The following is a 12,002-nucleotide window of genomic DNA, read 5'->3' as shown; positions in this document are numbered from 1 at the left end:
TTTAAACTTAACTCTTATGTTATGTGACTATGTTATATGGATTGTTTCACCAAGTAAATGTCCCCTTCGAAGCTTTGCACAATCCAGTTGTTCATTACAATTCCACTTCAAAAATTAAGAAAAGATTGAGGGAGAATGGCATAAATTTGAAGTAGCTCATCAACCTTTAGCACATCAGTGCCAAACAGAATACAAAGATCACCTGCTGACAGTCCCCATATAGCAAAATGTATTTCAATATAAATTGCACTAAATATGTATCTTCATTCATTCATTCATTCAATTTCTATAGCTACCCATCTCAGTCAATGACTCAGTTAAAAAATTCATTGTAATCAAAAATAGTAAAACCATTTTAAAACAATAAAAACATCCAAATTAAATATACATAGCAGCCGAGATATTTGGCCAGTTAGCAATACAACAGGAAATGGGCCCCTTAACATAGTCAGTGCCCAAAGCTCAGGAACATAGGCAGATTTTTAGATCTTACAAAAGGCTAATAGGGATGGGACCATTCTAATATCCAAAAGAAGGATGTTCCCTAGAGCAAGGGCCACTATGGAAAAAGCCGTGCTTCTGTTCCTCACCAGCCAACAAATCTTTGGCTGATTTGCATAATTCACAGAATATTTGCACTTATTTTAAATATCTATACATATAGATATTTGATACTTACTGGATCAAATTGTGCACAAGGGAATGTTAATTTTGTTCCTTTTATGGATATTGTATTTTCTATTTTGTGATGTATTCCTTCTGTTCTTTGCATCATTTCTGCCACACTGCAGGATCCACAGTTTAGTATCTCATCCACCACTTTGTCGGGCCTGCAGTATCTCCCATGTTGGCATTTCAAGTGTTCTGTTCGGTTTGATGCATAATGATGCAATGTTGAAATCTCAGCTGGCTTGTCAGAGTCTGATGCCTACCCTCCTTTCTCATCCAGGCTTTGGACTGGCAATGGCAGAATTATTTCGTGATGGTATTAAGAATATTTTATTTCTAAATTGGTTTATATAGAATTTCACTTCCCATTTGGATATAACCTAAATCTATATGCTATGAAATCTGAATCATCACTAATGCCCCAAGAACAAAGTGTCCCAACATAGAATAAAACAACTTCTTATGCATAATTACTATAAATGTTGGGTATAAAGACTGAACTTTAAAGAAATGATGCACTTATCCAGAGAATGTTATTTCTTCTAGCTCGAACTCAAACCAGTATCTTTATAGAAATTAAGGACTCTAAACTGGATTAAGAACCTAATTATAGCTTATATTCATGCCAACGACCTATTTGCTTTTGAACTTGTTTTCATCACTTGAAAGAAATTAAATCAAAGGGCCTTGGAAGGAATACATTGCTAGCAATCATGAAGCCACACATTCATATGAAATAATTTTAAGAAAATTAATTATTGTTTTATTTTTATAATTTGGACAGCAGCAGTAACTTCAGACTATGAAATCATACTTCTGCACATTCTGGAAGATTTCTAATTTCAAAACATCCATTTGCTATGAGTGAAGGATTATATGTTATCATGGCTAAATGCTAAATCCTCAACCTTTCTATCTCAGCTACATGGGCAATAATATTCTTAACTGCATTCTGCTAACAAGTTCGTTTTCTCAGAAGCCATAACAAAAATTAAGTCAAGTTGCACACCTTTCTGCAGCCCATAGCCAGACATTAATATTCTGACTACTGCTAACTAATCAAATAAATGGCAACGGCAAACCACTTCTGAAAAACCTGCCAAGAAAATGGAAGGGGCTTGTCCAGGTAATCTCGCAAGAATTGGACAGGGATGAACAGAAGAAAAAAAGAAAGATAAATATTGGTCTTGAAGAATGTTATCCCCACCCATAATTCAATATTCAAGAGGGCAGGAGAATGATGAAAACATACAAATAAGTTTGAAATATGAACAGTGTATGCTGTCTAACAGGATATACCACACTGTTGTGCAAGGGCCTAAGTATCACAAGCTAAAAAGCTCCTGACAGCTACAGGCATGCCTGAAAAAGACCTCACTTTAACTATCCTCCCATACTCTTAACAAACCATTTTGTTATAGGTAAATGAGGTATCAGGACATTAGTACTTAAGGGTGGAGTTTGTGTCATGATATCACTATGACATCATTGGTTTCATTCTGATGCAATTATCATTGTCTGCAAATGTGCATGCTTTTCAATCACAAAAATATTTGACACCTATGACCCTATTATATATGAGCAGATTCATATTTCATACTAACTTATGATTTCTTTTTTACTATGGCTTCTTAAAAGTATAGTTGGATTTTCTTTTTCTTTCTTTCTTTTCTTTCCTTCCTTCCTTTTTTCTTCTTTTTCAAGCTAATGGTGGCTTACAATTAAAACAAATCTGAAAACAAAACAGAAAAACAGTGCAACAATTTTTTTAAAAAAGAAACCAATATGTAAGTGCAAAAAAAGAATAACAAAAACATAAAACTCACATCCAAGGTAATCCCATTCATCAAAACAATTAGTACAGTAACTGCACCAATTCTATCACATTCCTGGGTCCCAATGCCTGTTAGCAAAACCATATCTTCAGGGCCTTGCAAAAAGTCAGCAGAGTTAAGGTCAACTTAATCTCCAGGGATGTGGCTCTCAATGTGGGTACCATAACAAAAAAGGTCCTCTTTCTGAGTCTCACCAGATGATACTCCCTGTTTGATGGAACTGAAACATACCACTTGGGTTCCACCTGATAGAATGGGTAGATATAACCGGAGAAGTGGTACCTCAAGTAACTAACTCCCATAACTTAATCAAGAGTTTACTTTTAATAAAAATAAGTTATATTTTAAAAATTATTTTGATGTTATAACAGCAATAATAATAACAGTAACAATAATGTTGGAAAGGACCTTGGAGGTCATCTAGTCCAACCCCCTGCTCAGGAAGGAAACCTTATACAGGGGTGTCAAACTGCCAGCCCACAGGCCGGATGCGTTACAAGGAAACCACACCCACCCCAAAGCCCCGCTACATCGCGCAACATCACGTGACGTCACAAGTTTGACATGTCTGCCCTATACCATTGCAGACAAATGGCTGTCTAGTCTCTTCTTAAAAACTTCCAGTGTTGGAGCATTCACCGCTTCTGGAGGCAGGTTGTTCCAGTGATTAATTGTTCTAATTGTCAGGAAATTTCTCCTTAGTTCTAGGTTGCTCCTTTCTTTGGTTGGTTTCCATCCATTGCTTCTTGTCTTGCCTTCAGGTGCTTTGGAGAACAGCTTGACTCCCTCTCCTTAGTGTATTTATAATAATAATAATAATAAACCTCAGTTTACAAATTGCAACAGCTAGTGTTAAATGAAAGTTCTGAGTTCAGAACCAGGCTGGGTCATCCAAAGAATACACAGGCAAGTTGCTTGGAGCAGAAGCAAATTTTATTCAAGAGCATAAGTAGAGAGATCAAAGGTTGCAACAGAGTTAAAGTTATCAAGTGATTTACCTTTATACCTTTTCTTTTGTTCCTCCCAGAAACAGAGCCCGCCCACTAGGAATTATTGGAAGCTATAATTAACTGGATGGCACCTTGCTGAGCTTGTGAGATTTTACCATATCAACTGGTTTCCTGATTACTTTACATTGCAGCTGGAGGAGAGAGTCACACAGAGGTATTAATAAAGTAATATCTGATGTCCGAAAAGGAATGTTTATCTGGATGGGCTATCATCTTTGGCCAGTCTCCACCTCTTGCTCAAGTTTATCTTTTGTTTAGTGCAATTTCTCACCTTTTGCCCAGGAAATAGCTGTGAGTTTTGGGATGCAAGGAACAAAGGAAGACTGAATAGAAGATTCTTTCCCACACTAATGTTACAGAATATGCTAAGCAAAAGTAAAGAACCTGACATTATGATTTAATGGGACTGTATGAACATAACACAATCTAGGTTCTGTCCAAAATATGGAAGTCTTGGCAACGTGATCTGCACCCCCAAAATGATACAATTTTTCTAGCATTTCTTCAGTAAAAAGCAATGTCATTTGATCCAACAGCAGATCTTACCTTAACAGGTACGAACCACTTAAAAAATGATCTCAACTACAATTCAGTCTACATAGGATTAAGACAATTTACCATTCAAGCCACCTTGAAAAGGCATTCCATCTGTGCAATAGGAGTGCATAGATTCTACATATGTCAAAGGGAAGCCATATGTCAAAGGGAAGCCCAAATGATTAGATTCCCATTCATCATTTTGAATTAAAAGAGAATACACTGAAATTGCTGCCCATGCACCATTGGCAACTGGTACTTTGAAGGTAATTGTAAAAACACCAGTTGTTTGGGAGTTATGCTTGCTTTCTGAAAACGAACACAAATGCACACTGAAGAGGGGAGTAAGCCCTGCACTAGTCTAAATCAGTACTTCTGCTAAGGTATTTTAGCTCTGTAGTTTAACGTCACTTCCAAATATTTTTTTCTTAGTTATTAGCATAATAAATGAGACCGTTATAGGACATGAACTAGATACAATGATACATACACGCAAACAAGAATTTTTTTAAAAAAAAATAAAAATCCACATTTTAAATAACTTGCTCAAAAATAAACTGGAACCACTAGCAGGCATCCACCGAGAAGCCCAGATCTCTCAACAAAAGGAATAAAAGTTGCACATCATCCCGCTTCACTGACTGGAATTTATCTCGACAGCAAAATTTCAAAAACAACTAAAGATAACGTCCAACCGAACGTCTGAAACTCCCTAAACCCGTTTCAGCTAATTTGGCTGCGCGAAAACCTTTCTCCGGAAGTGACGTCTCAATCAGAACTCCGCTCTATCTACTACTTCAACCACCGCGAACAAAAGGGATTTTCAAGCCCGTTCGGAGACCGACGTACACACCCTCCGCAACAACCACCGGTCTCGGCTTCTGATTGGCTAGGAAAAACGTTTAAGGGACTGACTGTTTTTATCGTCCCCGCCTTTTCACTTGCCGATTGGCCAAGTGCCTGGGCTTCGCTCCACATCGGTTGGCGGTGGAAGACGTCAATCTTGAACTGCTTGAGAAGGCTGGATGGAGAGTGGGGCCGAGTGGGGACGTTGGCTTTGGCTGCGACGAAGGCGGTGGCGGCGAGGACGACGGCTGAGGGCATTTGGCCGAGCTCCTGGGTAGGTCGGCGCGAGATCGGACCTGGCGATCTGGTTGGCTTTGGGCCTTTTGCGGGGAATGGCGCGCCGGGGCATCCCCGCGCGCGCGCTCGCGTGCGTGTGCCTTTGGGAACCGGCAACGGGGAGGGAGAGGCGGGAGCCACCTGGAGGCCCGTTTGCCTGAGGGCCGTGGGACGCGAGGGAGGGACAGCCGACGTGCTTCAGACCCGAGAGGACCGCGGGCCATTGTCGCGGTGGCCGCCGTCGCAGCTCTGGGAGCTGGAGTTTTGTCAGGGAGGCTGCGGCGTTACGGGTGAATGCGATGGGGCTCGAGGCCCTGGGCGGGTAGAGAGAACGTCAGGGACTTGTCGGAGGAGATGACCGAGGGGGTTCAAAGGAAGCGTGGTTTGGTTCGCGGACGGTGGTAAGCGGTCCGTTCATATTTTTTTTTTCCATGAAGAAAAAAAGGGCTTGCGTGCGTACCTCTGTTGTTACAGAAACGGGGCTAGGAAATCTTACGCTGGAATAACCATGCGAGTAAGTACCGGGCGGTTCCGTATCTAGCCGTATAAGCCGTGAGAATCTAATATTTGGGATATAAGGGCGGGGATTGAGTAGAATAATTTCTTAGGCTTGCCTCGGCTGTTTTCACAATTCATTCTGGAAATTAGATAGGGAAATGCTGCTAAACCTGTTTACTCCTGGTACACGCATTGTTAAGACCTAAGGATGCTGTAGTCAGTGCAAAATTTATTTATTTATTTTATTTTATTATATTTGGATACCGCCCTTCTCCCGAAGGACTCAGGGCGGTGAACAGGGCAATACATGTTAAAAAACAAGAATACAAAAGTTAAAAAAGATTAAACAAGATGCCCAAAAACTATAACAATAAGTTAAGTTAAAATACATAAAAACAATAAAACCCAAACCCATCACCCATCAGTTGCAGTCAATTTGGGTGATGCTAAGAGATTTTTAGTTTAGCATCTGGACAGCCAAATGTTCTCTCTCCTTGTAAAAATGAACTGGGTGACTATGACACACATGTCTATTTTGTATCAAATTGTGACTACAGGTAGCCCTCAACTAGACCACAATTGAGCACCAAATTTCTCTTGCTAGGGGAGACCTTTGTTAACTCTCTCTTGGTCTTGTATATTTAGTTGTTAAGGGCAAAAGTTAAACAGTGAAGGATGGATAAATACAACTGAAAAACATCAGAGGATGGGTTAGAGTAGGAGAAAAGTAGCGTTTATGCAACTATTGATCAGTCTTGTTCTAAAAAATAGTCTGGACCAAGGAAATAATGTCTTTGTTTATTTCATTTTTAACTTTTTTATGAGATGACTGCTTTGGATTTCTATGGTTTTTGGTCTGTATGACCAAGATTTGGGAAATGCCATGGTTATTTTTTTTAATAGGCTCGTGGTATTATGCTGTTTTAAGGGATAATAAAATCGTATCTAAACGTTTCATGTTTAGATAGTCATATACCATTATAGGGATATGTAAAAATTAGCTTGCTTAAAACTATTATGTCAATGCTGAAAATTACCTTCCTGTCGTTACAGAATAGTTAATATATGGTCACTCATATATTAAAAATAAAATATTTGCACTGATTAAACAATAGTGATTGCTTTTGTCAATTTGTCATCATGAAGTCTAGTATCTTTGCCCATATTAATACATAGTAGTAGTTGAACATGTGCTGAGTAGCCAGAGAAGCACAGAAAATAAAAATCAGAAAATGTTTTTTCTGAATTCCTGTAAATCAAGATGCTACTGCAATAAAATGTAGTATAATGAATGTTTTTATTTTGAAATAATTAAATTAACTGCTAATAGGGAACTAGCTGTGTATTTTAAATGTGTATTCCATGTTCTGATGAAATGTTTGATATTAATGTTGATATAGTCTTTTACAGTATGTCTGAAATCAGTTCCACCCAATGCTTTATTTAATCATGCATTTTGTAGTGGTGGTGGAGTGGATCCTCTCTAGTCTCTGAATTTTTAGCACTGACATATTCTGAAATGATTATATGCCTGTGTCTATAGACATGTACAGGGGCTTCAAAAAGGTAGAATAATTTGTTTTATGCAAGACAAAATCTTTAATTCAAGAATTTAGTGATACCTTAATAGAATAGTGTTATTTTTAGTATTAAGATCATCACTAAATAATCCTGAATGTGTCATTTCTTCATGTTCTTTCAATGTTGTTGTTTCTATGTGTCTTGCCTCACACTCCTATGAAGGGGATTTCCAACAGGAGTAATTTAGTTTATGTCAAATGGAGATTGAGTTACAGATCTCAGATGTAATGTTAAAGAGTGTATTGATATGAAATAAATGTAAATGTTCTGTTTTTCCCAGCCTGTTAGAAACAGATTCAATTTCCATAATAAAGATAATTTTTCTATTACCAAAGGTATATTTGTAGGTGGAGAATAAGAATGTTCTTCTGTCTGTATAGATAAAGCAAATTCGTATATAGTCCTAGAAAATATGTACAGTATGGGATACTAAAAGCCCTTGAAAGGCAAGCTTGATTTTCAAAAGGCTTGAAATCTAGAATTTTTAATATAAAACTAATATCAAGATTTGATTTGATTTGGGATGGTAAGTAAAAGGTAAAATTAATGTTTAGATTGCAAGGAATGATTGCTCTAGCATTATTATACTAACAATATGCAGGTTTATATACAGTTGGTGTCCACTCATATTAGGTAGCGCATCAGCTCCCTCTGTTCCTGGAGGAAACTGATTATCTGGACCCGTACCAATCGGGCTTCAGGCCCGGACACAGCACGGAGACGGCATTGGTCGCACTGGTGAATGATCTCTGGAGGGCTAGGGACAGGGGTTGCTCCTCTGTCCTAGTCCTATTAGATCTCTCAGCGGCTTTTGATACCATCGACCATGGTATCCTGCTGCGGCGTCTCAGGGGGTTGGGAGTGGGAGGCACCGTTCTACGGTGGTTCTCCTCCTACCTCCGGGGCCGCTCGCAGTCAGTGTTGACAGGAGGGCAGAGATCCGCCCCGAGGTCTCTCATTTGTGGAGTTCCTCAGGGGTCGGTTCTCTCACCTCTCCTGTTCAACATCTACATGAAGCCGCTGGGCGAGATCATTCGTGGTTTTGGGGTGGGGTATCACCAGTATGCTGATGATACCCAACTTTTTCTTTCCACCCCGAACCAACCCAGTGATGCCCTCTCCGTGATGTCCCGGTGCCTGGAGGCGGTTCAGGTCTGGATGGGGAGAAACAGGCTTCATCTCAATCCCGCCAAGACCGAGTGGCTGTGCATATCGGCGTCTCGGGTTAACCATGTTATTCCACCTCTAATGATGGGGGGTGAGGTGTTACCCCCCGTTGATAGGGCTCGCAACTTGGGCGTCCTCCTGGATTCACGGCTCAATTTTGAAGATCACATAGGAGCCGTGACCAGGGGGGCTTTTGCACAGGTTCGCCTGGTGCGCCAGTTGCGTCCCTATCTGGACCGAGACGCCCTACGCACAGTCACTCATGCGCTTGTGACCTCCCGTTTGGACTACTGTAACGCTCTCTACATGGGGCTGCCCTTGAAGACCACTCGGAGGCTTCAACTGGTGCAGAATGCGGCCGCGCGAGTTGTAATGGGGGTTTCCCGATACTCCCATGTAACACCTCTACTCCGCGAGCTGCATTGGCTTCCGGTTGCCCTCCGGGTGAAATTCAAGGTGCTGGTTATCACCTATAAAGCCCTACATGGCCTGGGTCCGGGATATTTGAGGGAACACCTGCTGCTGGCATCAAACGCCCTTCGCCCAGTGCGCTCCCACAGGGAGGGTCTGCTCAGGGTTCCGCCGGTGAGAGATTGCCGGCGGGTGACACCCAGGGATAGGGCCTTCTCAGTGGGAGCGCCTGCCCTCTGGAACCAGCTGCCGGTGGAGCTGAGGACTGCCCCCGACCTCCGATCATTCCGCCGGGGCCTGAAGACCTGGCTTTTTCAGCTCTCGGGCCCAGACTGAGGAAGAATTTTTAATTTGGGGTTCTTTTTAACTGACTACAGGGTTAATTTAATACTTTTTAATTTGTTCTTAATTTTTGTATTTTGGATTTTTAATTCCCTGTAAACCGCCCTGAGTCCTCAGGGAATAGGGCGGTATATAAATATAACTAAATAAATAAATAAATAAATAAATTAGGACGATATTGATGCTTGAAAAAAATTGTATCTTGTTACTGCCATGAAACACATGGAATTGTATCTTGTTGCTGCCATGAAACACATAGAAGAAAGGTAAATCAGGAACAAATAGCACAGATTTCTAAGGAATGTGAATAATTAGGTATTTGGAGAGTGAATAAAACAGGAGTGCAATAAGTCAGGGATCCCCAAATCCCAGTCTATGGACTGGCACTGGGCCACAGCATGCCAGAAACCGGGCTGTGCAAACAAGTGAAGCCCTATCTGTGGGATGCAGGCAGCAAGTGAAACCATGCCCCCTCCAGCTCATGGAAAAACCACTCTACAGAACCGGTCCCTGGTGCCCAAAAGGTTGAGGGCCACTGCATAGGTCGTTCCACCAAATCACTGCAGTTTCATTCTCTCAATTTATGTTATATTTTTTTGGCATTTAGAAAACACTCATTTTACATACGTATAATTATATATACATATACCATATTTTCCGGCGTATAAGACGACTGGGCATATAAGACGACCACCTACTTTTCCTGTTAAATTATAGGGTTTGGGCTATACTTGCCGTATAAGACTACCCCACTGCATACAAAGTCTGCTTGGATTGGGTGGGTCAGCTCTCCCTCCCTGCCTGCCCAGCCCTCTCTGTCTCCAAGATGATCCGAGCGGTAGTACGCAATTTTTTTTTTAAAAAAATCCCATTTATATCCCGCCCTTCTCCGAAGACTCAGGGCAGCTTACAATCTAAAGCACAAATCAATGTGCTTAGCAATGTACAAAGTACACTTCCGGCATCCAGAGCCTGCCTGCATTTCTTTAACCTCCACATGCTTCCGACTCTTGACAACTTCAGCGTTGTAAACCTTGCTGCTGTTAGTATCCTGGGTGACTCTTCTCCAAACCCCCTCTACCCCAACCCAGGTGAAAACGCTAACGTGCTCCCAGTGTGTGCCTATCCCTCTCCAACCAACTGCCCCCCCATCCATATCTGGCTCCAGCGGGCTTGTCCACACGTCCCAAGGCCGTCCTCCAGCAGTCCCCGGCTCTGGTCTATCTGACACCGACGGAAAACAGCCGGCCCTTGCCTCCAGCGCCTATAGCATGCAGTCCCGGCACAGGTCCGTCGGAAGGCAAGGGAACAGCTGGCATGTTTTGTAGTGTCCAGGCTCCCTGTACGGCAAGGCAGACTGGGCTGTCCTCCTGAGTGCCTGCGGGGTCCTCAGCAAAGCCCTGCGATGCAGGCGCGTGCAAACGCTGTGAAGCAGCTGGTCGTCGGGTTTGCAGAGCCAGGAACCGACGATCAGCTGATAGTCGGGCTTGCTGATTACGGGCGACCTCCTCCCTTGTTTGTCAGAGCGCCGGGTCATGGAGCGAGCCGTGTGCAGTGTGTGGGGGGTGAGTAGGTGAAGCAGGGCTTGTTTTTGGAACGAGACCCCCTGCATAGTGTCAGGCCCGCAGGGCTCGACAACGGACAGCAATTTTGTGATTCCCTTTCCCTTCCTCCCCCCCTATCAATGAGCTGCCGAGGTTGCCTGCATGTGTGTATGTGTGGAGGGGTGTTGCCTCTGGTTTTTCCTGTAACATCGGACAATAAAACCGCCCCTAACCCTAACACCTGGCGTATAAAACGACCCCTGACTTTTGAGAAGATTTTCATGGGTTAAAAAGTCATCTTATACACCGGAAAATACGGTGCGTGTGTGTGTGTGTGTGTGTGTGTGTGTGTGTGTGTGTGTTTTCATTAGTATCTGGATCACAGGCTTGTATTTAACAATGGGACCTATCTATTAACATACTACTTCATGCTGTATTATTGTTTAAATCACAACAATATAGAATCCTTCAAGTTTTCCAAATTCATTTCCGTCCATACTTAGTATAAACAGACAAAAATAAAAATCCAGTACTATGAACCAGGATGGACATGTCAGAAAATTCAAGCAGTTCAGCATCAACATCAACTTGTTATTTATAGAAAGTTTAGGCACTTCTAAACTGTGCCATTTAACCTGTGTTCAGAGTATTCATGAATTAGTGTTTGGTTTCTTGGAGAACAGTCACTAATTCAAAGGCTGCATAGATGTGCAGTCTCTGTCTGCAATGGCTTTATTGTTTGGCTATTTCCCAAAACAGAACTGAAAAATCACAGGTGGGAAAAAGAACAAATGGCAGAGAATGAATGATAGAAGAAAAGAAAAGAAATTACCTGTCTGTAGCTAGAATGTTTATCAAATACCTTACCTAATTTTATATTTCTTAACTATAAACATAATCCATGAGAAATAGTGTATGTAATTACTGTCTCTGAAACTTTTGGGGAAATTTCAAGTAGTAAAACTATTAAAAGTGTGTGTAAAAGCGGAAACATGAAAAATGTGTCTATAAAACTGTTTGAATACATACATACATACATGTATTTATTTGGGACCTGGCCTTGGCCAAACTGTTGACAACTTTAGCCCAACTTCATTGTTTTTGAGATCACTAAGGAACCTCACAATTCAATTCCCAGAGGAAGGTAATGTCAACCCACTTCCATATTGTATCCCAGAAGACAATATCATCCATGAAGCCACCAGACGTTAAGCTCAGTTCAATGAAGACTTTATCTGTGGCTTTATATAAACTTAATAAACTTAATGGGAAAATATAAATTCCTA

The 12,002-nt window shown here is 41.4% G+C and overlaps 1 protein-coding gene across 1 annotated transcript in view; it reads left to right on the top strand.

Annotated features, from left to right (window-relative positions):
• Positions 1-5,073: 5,073 nt before the first annotated feature.
• Positions 5,074-12,002, top strand: part of CTTNBP2NL (CTTNBP2 N-terminal like) — a 31,582-nt gene continuing 24,653 nt past the window's right edge. Inside the window, exon 1 of the mRNA XM_083359573.1 lies at positions 5,074-5,171. The gene's annotated coding sequence lies outside the window, so the exon portion shown is untranslated. The remainder of the gene's footprint in view (positions 5,172-12,002) is intronic.

Source organism: Vipera ursinii (assembly GCF_947247035.1).
Source record: "Vipera ursinii genome assembly, chromosome: 3".
Classification (NCBI taxonomy): Eukaryota; Metazoa; Chordata; class Lepidosauria; order Squamata; family Viperidae; genus Vipera; species Vipera ursinii.
The sequence above is the reverse complement of the archived record's forward strand: the minus strand, read 5'-3'. Positions and strand labels throughout refer to the sequence as shown.